The 14,745-nt window shown below is 47.7% G+C and overlaps 1 long non-coding RNA gene across 1 annotated transcript; it reads right to left on the bottom strand.

Moving 5' to 3' along the window:
- Positions 1 to 1,385: 1,385 nt before the first annotated feature.
- LOC309638541 lies at positions 1,386 to 12,497 on the bottom strand. Its single transcript, XR_014251193.1, has 4 exons — positions 11,907 to 12,497; positions 6,703 to 7,338; positions 2,808 to 6,612; positions 1,386 to 1,744 (listed from the first exon to the last, which is right to left on the bottom strand). It is a non-coding gene; the product is annotated as an uncharacterized lncRNA (long non-coding RNA).
- Positions 12,498 to 14,745: the final 2,248 nt, after the last annotated feature.

A 14,745-nucleotide genomic window follows, 5' to 3' on the forward strand; every position in this document is an offset into this window, starting at 1 on the left:
GGATTTTCCAGAGAAACTGAAAACAGAACAAATAGGAGACATGTGTATAGAGAGAGAGAGAGAGGGTAAGAGGGAGATTTATTATAGGAATTGGCTACGGAGGCTGGGAAGTCCCCTGGTCTGCCGTCTGCCAGCTGGAGAAGGAAAGCTCATGGTGTAACTCAGTCGAGTCTGAAGGTCTGAGAGCTGGTGGTGTGACCCCCAGGCCTGGGTCAGAGGCCCGAGAACCCGGCAGCTGCTGGTGTAGGTCCCGACAATGACCCAAGGCCCAGGAGCTCCGATGTCCGCGGGCAGCAGAAGATGGATGTCCCAGCGCACAAGAGAGTGAAATCACCCCTCCTTTGCCTTTCTGGTCCATTTGGGCCCCCAGTGGACTTGAGGGTGGCCCACCCACTCAGTCCACTGAATCCAATGCTCATCTCTTCCAGAAACACCCAGAAATACTGTTTTACCCACTCTCTGGGCATCCCTTCACCTAGTTGAGTGGATACATAGAATTAACCATCCTAGTGACTGTCGCAACATCCCATTCTAACTGCATCCGGGCTCATTTTAAGCATCATGGCCGCCTGCGTCCAGCCCCAGCCTGTTCAGAGGTTGGAGTAGCCACAAGCTGAGTGATGGCGGAGGTCGTATAGGCCAAGGCGGCTGTAATGAAGGGCTTGGGACACGCCCTGAAACTGTGTCGTTGCACCAGCTCGCACCAGCCCACCAGCCACGATGGCCCAGTTAGTGCCTGAAAAGGCAGCTCTCTCCTCCCCGGGGTGCCAGCTTGAATCTGGGCTGGGCTAAACGTCTTCCACGTTTTAAACTGTTATGTTCATTTTAAACGTGTTATAAAGCGTTATGGACGGAGAATCCCACATTGTTATTGAAAGCTTTCTTGCTAAAGCAGGGTTAGTCAGAAATTACTGATGATTCAAATATTAGAATCCATTTAAATGACAGCGTCCCAGGGCAAATCGCCCAGGTTGAAAGTGAGGGAAATGACTCCCTTCTGCGCATATCGGTATAGATGGTGGGGTTGTGTTTCCCTTTTTTTTAATCAGCACCTAAAATAAGAAGTTTCAAGAACACTTGGTTGTCAAAGAGATGGCGGGGAATTCTACGAAGGCGACACAACGCCCTGTATTTGGAATAAGTCAGGGGACCTTCCTAGGTAAACAAAGTCCCAAGACTGGCAGGAAACTGTTTGCAAAGGTTTTTGCCACAGAAAGCCACAGTGGGTCCCGTATGAAGAAAAATTTGAAGTAATTTAGACAGTTGCCTCCTCCTCATTTCAATGAGAGATCAATGAAGCTGTGGTTGATGGTGGTTAGTGGCTTCCTTCCTCCCTCCCTCCCTCCCTCCCTCTCTCTCTCTCCCTTTCTTTCTTTCTCTCTCCCTCTCTCTCTCTCTTTCTTTCTCTCTCTCTCTCTCTCTCTCTTTCTTTCTTTCTCTCTTTCCCCCACCCCCAGCTCCTGGTAACCACCATTCTACTCTGGTTTTATGATTTCAACTTCTTTCTTGATCCCACATTTAAGTGAGATGATACAGCATTTGTCTTTCTGTGTCTGGATTATTTCACTTAGCAAAATGTCCTCCAGGTTTATCCATGTTGTCACAAACGGCAGGATTTTCTTCTTTTTTTGGCTAAATAATATTCCGTGTGTGTGTGTGTGTGTGTGTGTGTGTGTGTGTACACACACACGTTTTCTTTATCCGTTCACCCGTTGATGGACAGTTGTTTCCATTGTCTTGGATCCTGTGAACAAAACTGCAATAAACATGGGAATACAGACAGCTCTTCAAGATATTGATTTCATTTCCTTTGCATATATGCCCAGAAGTGGAATTGCTGGATGATATGGTGGTTCTATTTTCAGTTTCTTGCGGACCCTGCATGCTGTCTTCCATAGTGACTACTAATTCACATCCCCAGCAACCGCGCACAAGGGTTCCTTTTCCTCTACATCCCTGTTCAGAAGAGGGACTAGTGCAGGGGAGCAGAAGAGCTTTCGGGCAAACAGAGTGAGAAAATGTCAAAGAATGTGTGTGGAGGCTGGGAGGTCAGGAGGGGGTCAAAGCTGAAGCCACGAGCCAACAGCCAGAACTCCCCACCATCCTCTGCCAGAGCCCCTCCCACGTTCCACTCCCTCCCCGCTCCTGGTCCCTCGCCTTGAGCTGCCCAAACCAGATCTGTTCTTACAAAGCTTCAGATGCTCACAAGTCCCCATAAGCAGTGGGGTTGGCCTGTTTTGGTGTCTGGGGAGTGGTTGAAACTTTACTGATTTTATTTTTTTCATCTGGAATATCATTATGCAATCCTTACAGATAACAGTCTGATTTTCTTTTCATAGTTGAGACCATATCTGTATCAATGTAGCTAAATATATCTCCTCAGCCCTTTATGCCCTTTATCTCTTAGGAAGCACTGTACCAATGGGAGAATTTGAATCAACCCCGAAGGGAATGATTAAGGTTCACAGACAATTGCGCTATCACTTGGAATACGTTATCACATATTAGTTGCATCTGTAAAGGCCACCCTAGGAACACTCTGGCTTCTCCCCCTTTGAATTAATACTTGGAAAGAAGAGAACAATTAAACTATGGTGAGGAGGGAGATCTGTGAAGTCCCAATGTCAGTACTTGGTTTTAAGTTCTGAAGAGAAAAGACAAAGCAGAGCATTACGTCGTAGGTTAGGAGGAGCAGAGAGGACACTTGGGGGAAGGAAACCGGTGTATAAAATTAATTTTAACCATTTTTTTGGAGGGGGATCACCATTGAATCCTTTGAGGAGCTGATGGAGACTTTGGACTCTTACCCAGACAGATTCACATCAGCACATAATACAAATTCCACACGCATCCTCGCAGGGCACTCGGTCTCCCCGAAGCCCACTCACAACTCGTGGGGTGGATCCAAGGAGGCCAGTTAATGCCCTCTGGGTCATGACAGGCTCAGAGAACACGAGAAACCCCAGCTCCACTGGAACCGATGGCTGAGACAGGAGAGGGGAAGAGGCTGGACAGCTAAGCAGAGAGACCAGGTGGAGGTTTGTGGCGGGCGGGATGCTGGGTCTTGGACAGGTCACCTTTCTGGGCTTAAGTGGCCTCATCTGCATGAGAACAAAGTGAGATAACACGAGAGAAGGTGTTTTGTAAACTTTTTCCAGGTTACGGGAGCTAAAATGGAGGTTTAGGAAGATTAACCAGGTTATAGCATACTTGGTATATTCACTCACAGCCCTTGACTGTGGAGCAGGGATTATCTGATGTGCTTTGAGACTCTTAGGGCAAGAGGAGGAGAGAATTCATGGACCCGTCACAGAGTAAACTAGGTGGAATGAACTTATCATTTTTGAAATGAGGGGCAATACTCTTAATAGATGACTACCTCTTAGTGTGAATAGAAAGGTCTGGAGTGAGATCAGGAAGAAGATGAGAAATGTTCGGCCTGAAAGCCCCTGCATTTTTCCATAGGTCTTTCTTCCAAAACCTGATGGTACATGAGTTAGATGCTCTGTGAGTTATAGAATATTAAATTTTATAACCAAATCAAATTGATGTCTTATGCCTGGAACCAATGCACTATTGAATCTATGGGGAACCGCTTAGATTATCTTAACTATTGATTCATGAAAAAGGTTTTGGCAAATGGTCTCAGACAAGGAATCAAGCCAGAAACAGCATTTGTCAGACCAGATGGGTTGACTCACCCTTCGGACTAAAAAATTCACCTCTTTTTGTGAAAACTGCCTAGTGGTCTATTAAATTGGTTCTATCATATATCAATGGACGAGTCTTGATTATCCAATGTATAGGAGCTTCTGGGACACTTCTGTGTGGTGCTGAATGTTATCTATGAAGCTGGTCTTTTAGAGAAACTTAATAAAAACCCATGTGGACACCCAAAGTTCAGCTGTTTGGAAGAAGAGATGGGAAATTGGCCCATACCCACTGTGGGAGAAAAAAGACATTATTAGAGGTTGAGAATCTACTACATGTAAGAGACAAGTGAAGCATCTACTCTACAGGACAGAAAATAAGCGACCGTCCCTTGTTTGGGGGCCACAGCAGAACCTTGGTGTCTTGAGGACAAAAGGTAACCCCCTAAATGGTTATTTGGATTCGAAGTTGTGTAGATGGCTCTTCCCCCAACTTTTCCCTGGTTCTTATGTTCAAAGTTCAGCCCAATGTCACCTCCCTACCTGAGCAGCAATTCTACCCCCCAGTCCTGCCATCAGGACACTGTCGTGTCACCCTGTTCCTCAGTCCCTCATCTCCAGATGGCGTTAATTGTTTAGGGTCCACCTCCCTCCCCCCGTAGGACAGGGCGTCCTATCCGTCTTGCTCCTGGCTGTGTCCTCAGCCCCCAGCACACGTCACCCAGATTTGTCAAACGGATGAATTTGTGGAGTTTTTGAAACATTGAAACAAACTCTGACTTGCTTACCAGTTTGTTGAGTCCCAGACCTTTCATGTTATTCGGACAAGGCTTGCGGACCCTATACCTGCAGGGTCTCTCCGTTCCAGGTGCTGCTGTCCTCACGTTTGGACCACTGCAACGACCTCTGAAAAGTTCTGCCTGCCTTTGGTCTCCACCCACGCCAGGTCCCTCTGTGAACCTCTGCCGGGTCCATTTCCTATTTCCTAGAAAACAGCCATCGGTCTGACTTTCAAGCTCCCTCACATCTGTCCCTGTTTCCCATCTTCTTCCTTACGGACCTTTGATTCAGTCGAGTCAAAATACTCCTCCTGTTTCCCTGCAGAGCCTGCTGTTTCCTGCCTCCAAGCCCCTGCTCACATGGTTCCCTTTACCTGCCTGAAGATGAACCAGCTTCTAAGACGCAACTCAAATACTTTCTCCTCCAAAAAGCTTTTCACGATTTCATTAAACTGAACGTAACCCCTGCTCCTTTCAACTTTTCTAACACTTTTTTTTGTTCCTCTCTTAAAGTATGAGCCACTTTACCTGAACGTCTGGCCTCTTGCAGTGGACGGTGAAGGAGGTGAGGGTGGGGACTAACCCTTACTCATCCTTGCCCTCCGCAGAGCGCGGGGCTCAGAGCCTGGCCCGGAGGAGAGGCTTGGTGAGAGCCAGAGAATGAAGCGCTGAGTCTGCATTCTTGTTTGGGCGCAGTTTTATTTTAAGGCCAGGAACATGCAAAGCATCGTGGAATATATTAGTCACTCTTCTTGCCAGGGGAAAGGAATCTGTCTCCTATTTGAAGAACTGTCTGGCGATGGACGGTGGTTTGGGCAGTAAAAGCAATCCCACAGAACGTTACAGTTTGCAACGGGCTTTACTTCATCTGATCCCACGGGCTTGTGAGGTAAGAGGTGTCTCCGGTTTACGGTTGAGGAACCCGAGACTCAGAGAGGAGAAACGCGTGCAGGCGACAGCCAATATGTGGCGGGATGGGTCCTCGGGTCTTGTGACTCCAGGTGGTAGGTCCCTCTCTCTTCACAGTGCTGTCCTGCAGCCCTGGTCATGAGGTGGGTGGAGATGGTGATAAATTTTAAGGAGATGGCCCCAGAACTTCCAGAATGCCCAGCTGAGTATGCATCCTGGGCGAGAAAGAGTGAAGATAAATGACCTATGCTTTTAATTCAAGAAGCCGGAATAAAGAACGATTTAAAAAGTAGCAGAGTTTGACTTGACAGTGATTGAGACGTTTGATGAATTAAATGGAACGAACTCTTGCTTGTGAACTATGGGCTGGTCTAGCGTAGGTGTCTGTGCCTGCTTCCTCGCGTCTCCTGGAAAATAAAGGCAGCAAGAGGAAGAGGAAGATTCAGGAATTCGACCCAGAGGCTCCTGGGCTCCCCCAGCCTTACCACTCCTGGCTGTCTGGCTTTGAAAAAATACTGTCTGTGCCTACATTTCCTCATCTCTAAGTAAGAAATAGTCATCATAATGATCCCTCGGCTGCTATGGATTTATGATCCCATTCAATCCTCCCCAACTCTGAAAAGTAGGAATTATTATTATTAATTTACTAATTTTTACTCCTGCCTCACCGCACAGACAAGGAAAGGGGTTCAGGGAGGTTAAAAGCCAGGAGCAAGAGGTTGCCGAGATGAACCCTGGTCCCCTCACTCACTACCCAATGTACCAGCTTCCAGCTACGTAACGCGGGGTAGGAGGACGCATCCCAGCAGAGTTCATGTGACGGTAAGAAGAGAAGAGGCGGGTGAAGTGTCGAGATGATGGTAATCAGATCCCGTCTCATTTCTTTTAATAAATGTTTGTGAACTAGTAAGTGTATCCAGGTATCTGCATTTCTTTAAAGCATGTGTGCGTTGTAGACCCTTTGCTTAATGATGATGAGTAGTTAACCAAGTTCATGCTGCTGCTCAGCCTGTTTAGTAAAGACCTTCCTGGGGAAAGTTACCATCAGGGGAGGAGGTGGAGCCAAGGACCCCGGCACCCCTGCGCCCGCGGCAGCCGATCCCTCTGGGTGGCAGAGGGCCTAGGAGGCAGGAAAGGGCCTTTGAAGTCCTGCTCTTGCAAAAACAAACCTATCAATGATGGCGTGGTTGCCAATCACTGCCTTCAAATGGGTGTCTGCCCCCCTTGTAACGTTTAGTGGGGACTTAACAGAAGTTAATCACGGAAACACAAACCTGGAAAAAACACACAGTACAAGGATTATCGATGGGTCTGGAAAGGCTCACAGCTTATTTCACATAAATGTTTTCATCAGATTTTCTCACCCTTCCCGACGATCATTCCAGCATCAATGCCCTAGAGGGATGCTGGTAGCAGGAGGCCAGAGAACATTCCCGAGGGGAGGACTTGGAGGAGGGCAGGACCAAGGCTGGACAGGACCAGACTCTGCCTGGTTTGAATGTCAGCTCTGCCTCTGATCAGTGCCTGACCTCTAGCCAATGCCCGTTCGCTGTCACACCTCTGGCAGAGATTCTAGGTCTTCCTCATGTCATTTCCTTTCCCCTCGGCACAAAGGAGGAGGTAGCAGTGGCCCTGGGATGGGTTCCGGCCAATGGATGTACATGGAAGGCACGCACGCCATGTGCCATGCCACGTCCAGGCTGGCAACAGGTTCCCACTCCCTCGTTCCCTACCTGCCGGCAGGGAGAAAGCTCTAAGCACTTGGAAGAGGACAGGGCCACAGAGGGAAGGGCCTGGGTCCCGAAATGCTACGTGAAAGGCCACCACGCCAGAAGTGGTCTGTGGACGTGACTGCTATGTGAGCAGGGAATCAACTCTTGTTGTGCCGAGCCACTGAGAGCTCTGGGTTTATCTGTTACTGCATCCAGTGTTTCCTTTACTAATACAGATTCATCTTCTTTGTCAGTACCAGGGGGTAATGATGGTCCTTATCTCAGCTGCTATAGAACCAAAAGAAATAATTTATTGGAAATCACCAGAGAAACTCTAAAAGCCCTAATCGTCGATCTTATTAGTCAGCCTAGTCTCAGAGCTAATGACACTAGATCCTGGGTCAACACTAGGCCAGGCTCCCCCAGCAGAAGGGGTCCTGGAACCACAAGCCACCGCCTGACGCCCTGTGGTGGGCCCGGCTGGTGTCCAAGGTGATGCCACGCCTCCCGCTTTTGCTTCTCCCCAGTGCATGCTGCAGAGAAGCTGTGAGACGACCACGCCTTCCTGCTCATCCCCTATAGCTCATCTGAGGCCGTGTCAAAGTTCTCTTCTTCTCTCTCGCCACCTGGATTTCACCTCAAAGGATTTTTGAAATAACAAAAGTATTACACACTTACTGTGGACAATTTGAAAAGAAAATGTAGAATGAAAATATCCGCCCACTAAAGAGGATCATTATTAATAGCATGGCATATTTCTTAAGTATATTTTTATCATAGCTGAGAACATAATACCTGTACGATTTTGTCTCTTGCATTTTTTTGCTTGCCATTATCATAGGTGTTTCCCCATGTCACTAAAAATTATTTATTAGACGTTACTTTCGGGAGTTCCATAATACCCCAGGGTGAGGATGTACCACGATTTTTCTAACCCATTCCTCGTTGTTGGATATTTAGTTGTTTCCAGTTCTTCAGTGTTATAAAAAATGCTACAATGACCATACCTGTAAGCACTGGATTGCTTCCTTTGCAGTCTGAATTCTTAAAGGCCATTCAGGTTTTAGACCTGGGTAATATGCGGAAACCATCGAATGCACTGGACACAGCCTGGTTTCTGGAACGTAACAGTGTGGGGTGGTCACCTGCGTGATGCGGGCTACAAGAGGTCCTGGGGAGGGTGGCTGAGATTCTTAAAGGAGACTGGAGGGAAATTCTTTTCTGCACCAGCTCTGGGGAGAGGTGCTCTCTGCCTGCATGTGAGGGACAGTGCGGGTTCCTCCGTCCAGTTTTCTCTCTTTGAGGGTCCGGCCAGGCCAACCCCTTTGCTTGGGAGAGTCTGGGCTCATGTCTCATGAGCTGATGACTGCACTGCCAGGCCATACTTCTTGAGTGTTTTTCTTATTTATTTATTTTTACCCACATCCAAGCATTTTAAAAAATTTGAGCTATATTTAACATACCACAAAATTCACTCTTTTAAAGTGTACAATTCAATTGTTTTAATATGATCACAAAGTTGTGCAACCATCACAACTATCTAACTCCAGAACATTTTCATCACCCCAAAAGAAACCCACACACATTAGCAGACACTGTCCCATTGTCCCCTCCCCCTAGCCCCTGGCAACAACGAATTTACTTTTCTGTCTCTATAGATTTGCTTATTCCACACTTCATATAAGTGGAATTTAGATGTGTGTCCTTTTGTGTCCGGCTTCTTTTACTTAGCATAATGGTTTCCAGGTTCATCCATGTTGCAGCATGTAGCAGAACTTCATTTTTAAAACATATTTATTTATTTATTTGGGTTGCACCGGGTCTTAGTTGTGGCAGGCGGGCTCCTTAGTTGCGGCAGGCGGGCTCCTTAGTTGCGGCAGGCGGACTCTTTAGTTCTGGCATGTGAACTCTTAGTGGCAGCATGCGTGTGGGATCTAGTTCCCTGACCAGGGATCGAACCGGGGCCCCCTGCATCGGGAGCGTGGAGTCTTATCCACTGCACCACCAGGGAAGTCCCAGAACTTCATCTTTCAATGGCTAAGCAATATTCCATTATTTCGCTAGACCATATTTGTTTATCCATTCATCAGTTGATGGACATTTGGGTTATTTCCACTTTTTGGGTTTTATGAATAATGGTGCTGTGAACATTTGTGTACAAGTTATTGTGTGCATATGTTTTCAATTCTCTTGCTGTTTAACTCCATGTTTAACTTATTGAAGAATTGCCAAATGGTATCGCAAAGGGGAAACATCTTTCATTCCCAGTGGCAATGTGTAAGGGTTCCAGTGTCCCCACATCCTCACTGACAGTTGTTATTTGTCCATCTTTGTTATTATAGCCACCCTAGTAGGTGTGAAGTGGTATCTCATTGTGATTTTGATATGCATTTTCCTAATGATTAGCGATGTGAAACATCTATTCATGTGTTTATTGGCCATTTGTATATCTTCTTTAAAGAAATGTATATTCAAATCCTTTGCCCATTTAAAAATTTGATTGTCTTTTTAGTATTGATTTGTAAGAGTTCTTTATATATTCTGGATTCTAGACCCTTATCATATAGACTTGCAAATAATTTTTCCCCACTCTGTGGGTTGTCTTCTCACTTTCTTGATGGTATCCTTTGAAACATAAAAGTTTTTATTTAAAATGATTTTTTTTATAAATTTATTTTTATTTATTTTATTTATTTATTTTTGGCAGCGTTGGGTCCTCGTTGCTGCGCACAGGCTTTCCCTAGTTGCGGTGAGCGGGGGCTACTCTTTGTTGCAGTGTGCGGGCTTCTCACTGTGGTGGCTTCTCTTGTTGCACATCACGGGCTCCAGATGCGCAGGCTCAGTAGTTGTGGCACACAGGCTTAGTTGCTCCATGGCATGTGGGATCTTCCCGGACCAGGGCTCGAACCCGTGTTCCCTGCATTGGCAGGCAGATTTTTAACCACTGCACAACCAGGGAAGTCCCGTCCCAACGTTTTTAATTTTAATGAAGTTTGATTGATCTATTTTTTCTTGTGTTGTTTGTGCTTTTGGTGTCATGTCTAACCCAAGGTCACAAAGGTTTATTCCTGTTGTTTTTTCTAAGACTTAACACTTAAGACGTATGGTATGAAGTACAGGTCCTACTCCATTCTTCTGCATGTGGATATCCAGTTACCCCAACACCATTTGTTGAAAAGACTATTCTTTCCCCATTAGATTGTCTTGGCATCCTTGTTGAAAATCAATTACCTATCTGAATTTATTCCTGGACTCTCAACATATGTCTATCCTTATGCCAGTACACACTGTCTTGATTAGTGTAGATTTGTCGTGAGTGAGTCTTGAAATTGGGAAGTCTGTCTTCCAACTTTGATCTTTTTCAAGATTGTTTTGGCTATTTTGGGTCCCTTGCATTTCTGTGTGAATTTAGGATCTATTTGCCAATTTATGCAAAAAAAAGCAGCTGGGATTTTTCAAAAAGATTGTGTTGAATCTAGACCAATTTGGGGAGTATTGCCATCTTAACATTATTCTTCCACGGTGTGACTCTTAAAAAGCAAAACAAACCACAAACCTCAACAGTTAGCTCACATGACCAACAATTATTAGGTTTTTCTGTAACAGCTCTTTATTTCCTCCAGCTACTTTTAAAAATGAAATGCTTTGCCCTTGTAAATGAATCGTTTTCTTTTTACCAGTCAAGCTTAACTATGTATATTTCCTTATTAGACCATGATGATTCTGTTTCAGTAAAGTTAGTAGGGGTGAATACCATAGAATGTCACTAAAACATGGAAAAGCCAAGGCAGAAATCGCTCATGCAAACCACTGCGCAACTTGCCGCAAAAGAGCAGGTGGATCTGGGATGAAAGCGAAGGGTTCTTGATTCTCACGCTCCTGTGCTCGCTCAGAGCATCGGCAAGAGCCGCTTTCAAATCCCAGCTGCTCTCCGTTCCTCTGCTTTTTGGTGCATATTTTAAAAAGTATTTAATGTCTTTGAATCTGTGTTTTCTTCCTTATGATAGTGGTGTGATCCAGGTGCCCAGGGGACCTCCTGAGCCTGTGTCTGTGATATAAGTCACACTTACTTTTTTTTTTAATAAACTTATTTATTTATTTATTTATTTATTTATTTTTGGTTGTGTTGGGTCTTTGTTTCTGTGCGAGGGCTTTCTCTAGTTGCGGCGAGCGGGGGCCACTCTTCATCGCGGTGCGCGGGCCTCTCACTATCGCGGCCTCTCCTATTGCGAAGCACAGGCTCCAGACGCGCAGGCTCAGTAGTTGTGGCTCACGGGCCCAGTTGCTCCCCGGCATGTGGGATCTTCCCAGACCAGGGCCCGAACCCGTGTCCCCTGCATTGGCAGGCGGGTTCTCAACCACTGCACCACCAGGGAAGCCCACACACTTACTTTTAATGACAGAGTTGCCTGAGCGCCCCCAGGCCTGTAGCCCCTTCACACTGTCCCCCACTTGCTCCTGTGAGTCCCTGGAGGGTGGCTCACGTGCCCAGAGCCCGTCTGTCAGCTAGCTACCTGCTCTGTCACACCTGCCCCTGCTGCCTCTTCTGCACCTGTCCCTCCCCACCCCGCCCCGCCTCGTTGATGCTCGGTCTCCAGGAGACGCCCTCATCGGACTGCTGAAACCTCATTGGGATTCATTTAAATCTCTACGCCCCGTGGGGCACCAGAGCAATGCTATTTCTATACAGATGAAGAGAATGGGCTTCTCCACCTTAAATGCAGCAACTCTGTCCAGTTCCGGAGTCTCTCTGAGTCATTCTTGAAAAATCCAGTAAGCCTCTGGTCCTTTCACCTCTTACCATACTCCAGCCAGCGGCCCTCCACTGCCACCATTCTCCTCTGCTTTCTATTTACCTCCGCCTCATCCCAACGTCCTCCTCCCTCCCAGGTCACCAGACAGAAGCGTGAATGAATGCCAGCCCGCCTGGAGAAAAGGGTGTGTGTGTGTGTGTGTGTGTGTGTGCGCGCGCGTGTTGGGGGCATCTCATCAAAAACGGCTGGGCACCTTCAAGCATGAGTTCCTGATAGTTGAAAACGGTGCCTACCTCCAGAGGCGTCATGAGGATTAACAGAAGTAATGCAAATAAAAGTACGTTAAGTTAATGCAAAATAAACATAAAATAATGCCCCCCCCAAGTCCCTGGTACAAAGAAGACTCTTCCCCCAGGGTTTTAAAATATCAAAGTGACAAGATCCCTTTTCTAGTTAAAAGCACATTTTCCAAATACTCCTTGCCGTCCCAGTGGAAAAGCCCCCAGGCCTGTGATTCCAGGAAAGACCCCCGGGCTACGCCCGTCCTTCCTGGGACTCCCCTTGGCTTGGGCCGAAAACGGAAGCTTGTTTCCTCCACCCCTGAGCATGGCCTCCCCCAAGGCCCCTCCTCCGCAGCGATCCCGGCCGCGGCTCGAGCCCCGCCTCCCCGGGGCCCCTGCACCGCGCAGGCCCCGCCCCTCCACTGCCGGCGCCGCTTCCAGGGCGGGTCCCGGCGCCCGGACGAGGCGGCCGCGTTTCCAAGCCGGCGCACACGCGGCAGTGCGTCCCTGCGTTCCGCCCGCCACCTGCGCCCCCGCGGCGGGTGCGCGCCTCGCCAGCCTCCCGGCGGAGGAGCGGGAACCTGGGCTAGGAAGCGGGGCGGGCAGGTGGCGGGGGCGAGGGCGTTGCGAGCCGGGAGCCCGGCCACGTGGATTCTCAGATCTCCTTGTGGTTTCGTTTCAACACGCAGCCGTTGGGTGTCTGGGTGTTCGCGCAGGTGGGATACGTGATTCGAGAGGTCGGAGTGCAGAAGCAGCAGGAGGGCTGCGTGGGCCAGGCCCTGAGGACATGGGCACCACATGACAGAGCCCGACCCGGAGAGTTCACGAGAAGCGCCAAATGCACGACACTGTGACACGTGTTTTAGTGAGATGCGTGCAGGGTGCAGAAGTGAAAGGGAGGGATGCTTTCTGGAGCGTCTTCAGGGAGGCCTAAGGCGAGTTTAAGTTTGTGGGGTGGATAAACACATAGCAGAGCATCCCGTTGAGAGGAAACTGGGTCTTTAAAGCTGGAGGGGGTGTGAGCCAAGAAGGAGTCCGAGGGGAGCTTGGTGCCCCATCATCTCCTTCAGAGCCACCTTCAATAGCAATGCCAGCAGAATCGGGGAGCTTGCTCTGTGGGCTCCACTTCAAGGTATGTCTGTCCCCTCCCCTTTGGACTCTATTTATTAACTTGAGCAGCCATGGGTGGTGTGGGGCTTTGGGGACAAAGGGATTGACTGGGACAGAAACAAGAATGGACAAGACCACGAAAGGCGTTGGATGCCATCCTGATGGGCTTAAACTTTATCCTGTGGGCTGGAGCTTGCAAGCTGGTGGCCATGAGATGATTTTTATTATTATTATTTTTTAATCCTAGGAACTTGGTTTGTTTAATTCATAAAATGTTTTAAAAGTCAGTACCTTTCTAGCATCTCTTGGAAGACTGGGAAGATGTGGCATCACTGGATTCGTGATCCTGCAGGGGGCTGGTGCCAGGTGACTGCTGCCGGCTTTAAACCAGGCACGGGCTCTCTGTTTGCTTCAGTCCCCACTACTCCCTTATGCCTCCCAGGAAACTGCCGGGGCTCTGCAGGCACTTCAGCACACCCCCTAGAGGCAACTGGGAGCCAGTGGTTTTAGGTAGGAGAGTTGAATGGTAGGATTTGGAGTAATATGATTGGTAGGTGTTTGGATTTGAGAGGAGGCCATTGGAAGCAGGAAGACATGTCAGTCAGTGTTAGAGCAGACAGATTTAAGTAGTATCGGAAACACAGTAGGGGAGCAAAGTTTGCCACCCCAAAATGTATCTCTTTGGCATGAGGATTAATCTAGGCTTATTATTTTTAAAACCCAAAGACTCAGGAAGAAACTTTGACCTTCTCTTTAACTGCCTAAAGTGTGTAGACAGAGGACCTATTCCGGGAAGGAGCCATCACCATAGATCAGTATAGTATGAACTAGATGTGCAAAGTCTGTCTGTTAAAACTCCTCTCTGTGTCCCATTGTCTCTGCTGGCCCAGCAGACGTTTGCTTACCAGGCCTTTGCTTTTCCATCTCCATGTCAACTGCCTTCCTACCCTTTGAGGTCTCAAATCACTACCCCCAGCATCTTCTTTTGTCTTTAGCTGAAAATGTTTAAGGTGAGGGTTTCGGCCATTTTGGCGAGTTACTCAGTTTTCCTGGGTTTCTCCCATGTTATGTGTTATTAAACTTTTTTTGATTTTTTCCTGTTAATCTGTCTCATGTCAGTTTAATTCTTAGACCTGCCAGGGGAGTTTAGAGGGGAAGAGGAAATATCTCCCCACCGCCACGCACACACACACTTTAAATATGGCGAAACAGCTCCCTCTTCTTCAATACTTGGAGTTCTTAGATTTCCTAAGATTTCTCTACCCCATCTATATTTGTTTAAATTTAATTTAAAGATTATTTCTTTTTGGGGGAGGGAAGTACAAGTGTCTTTCTTCCCAGGGCCCACTTCTCCCTTCTGTGTCCCCCTCCCCTCTCAGAGGTGGAGCTGGGTTTGGCCTGAGGAGAACATCAAATCCTGGACTGCTGATTTTCTGACCCCAGAAGGCCGCTTGCAGGATTCAGCCTCATACTCTTCCAGCGGCTCTAGTGCTCATTCCCTGTAGAGCTGGGCTGCATCCTTCCCACGCCCGGCAAACAACTATTAATGC

Source organism: Balaenoptera physalus, assembly GCF_965194825.1.
Source record: "Balaenoptera physalus genome assembly, chromosome: 11".
Classification (NCBI taxonomy): domain Eukaryota; kingdom Metazoa; phylum Chordata; class Mammalia; order Artiodactyla; family Balaenopteridae; genus Balaenoptera; species Balaenoptera physalus.